Source organism: Propithecus coquereli, unplaced genomic scaffold (genome assembly GCF_000956105.1).
Source record: "Propithecus coquereli isolate 6110/MARCELLA unplaced genomic scaffold, Pcoq_1.0 Scaffold1009, whole genome shotgun sequence".
Lineage (NCBI taxonomy): Eukaryota > Metazoa > Chordata > Mammalia > Primates > Indriidae > Propithecus > Propithecus coquereli.
Genome location: NW_012133959.1, coordinates 20,306 through 21,410, shown reverse-complemented (window position 1 = coordinate 21,410; position 1,105 = coordinate 20,306). Strand labels below are relative to the sequence as shown.

General features: G+C 52.5%; 1 protein-coding gene across 1 annotated transcript in view; it reads left to right on the top strand.

The window, feature by feature from the left end:
• Positions 1-1,105, top strand: part of LOC105809062 (nuclear pore membrane glycoprotein 210-like) — a gene marked incomplete at its 3' end in the record, with an annotated part of 56,971 nt that overhangs the window by 38,750 nt on the left and 17,116 nt on the right. The window lies entirely within an intron of this gene.

The window sequence follows — 1,105 nt, the reverse complement described above, 5'->3', positions numbered from 1 at the left end:
AGCTTTGGAGTTTCTGGTGTTTTTTAAAGCTGAGAACACTGGCTGTAGAGTCAGAGAGACCTGGATTCCAATCCTGGCGCTGTCCCTTCCTGCCTATGGCCTTAGGCAGGGAACATAACCTGCCTGAGCATTAGCTTCCTCTCTATAAAACAGAGAACCAGAGACGATTACCGTGCCCTCCTCTGAGGGACACTGTGAGGGTTGGCAGGTTGATCGGTGCTCAGGGCCTGGTGCACACTAGATGTTCAGGGATTGCCAGTTTCCTGCCCCTTTTGGGCCACCAAGCCCCCCACCACTGAGCTTCCAGGTAGCTCAGTACCTTAGCTGAATGTTAACCGAAATCCAAGATGCTAAGGTGTGTTGGACCTGGATTGTCCTGGATTTTCATTCAGTTCAGCATGCGATACCTCGTAAAACTGGGGGAGGTAATAAATCACGGTGTGGCACAGTACCCAGCAGATCGTGGGGGGAATGGAAGCGTGTCCGGAGCATTGCTCTTGTTCAGGCGGAACGGTGGGCTCATTTGTAAGTCGCCAGCCAAAGTGAGAGGCTGTATGGAAAGGATTCCTCAAGCCAGCCCTGCTTACCAGCCCACGCCCCAAGGAGGGTCTGCCACGTGCCTGACTTCTCCCTGTCCTGGGGCTCTCCCCAGAGCCCCACGTCGGGGGAATAAGACGTAATGTGTCTACATCCCTGAAGTTTGAGGGGAGGCCACTGAGGATCCTTCCCCAGAGTCGGGCACTAGGCAGGGGTGAGACCGAGAGCATTGCTTACACTGCTTTGGTTGGGCTGTGTTCTTGGGCCTGCCGCTTAATTTCTATGGGCCTCACTTCTCCCGTTTGGACTAAGCTGGTGTCCTCAAATTTCAGTGTTTATCGTCACGTGTGGATTTTGATATAATGCAGATTCCTGGGCTTCTTGCAGACAAAGGCTGAGCCAGGGGCCAAGAATCTGCATTTTTCACAAGGATGTTGGCAATTCTAATGTAGGAAGTTGCAGGGACATGTCTTTAAGCAGCCCTGACTAGGGGGACAACCCTTATTTCAGTGTTAGGCGCCTAGTGAGAGGTCCTCACAGCAAATGTTGTGGTAGATGCTAACGAACC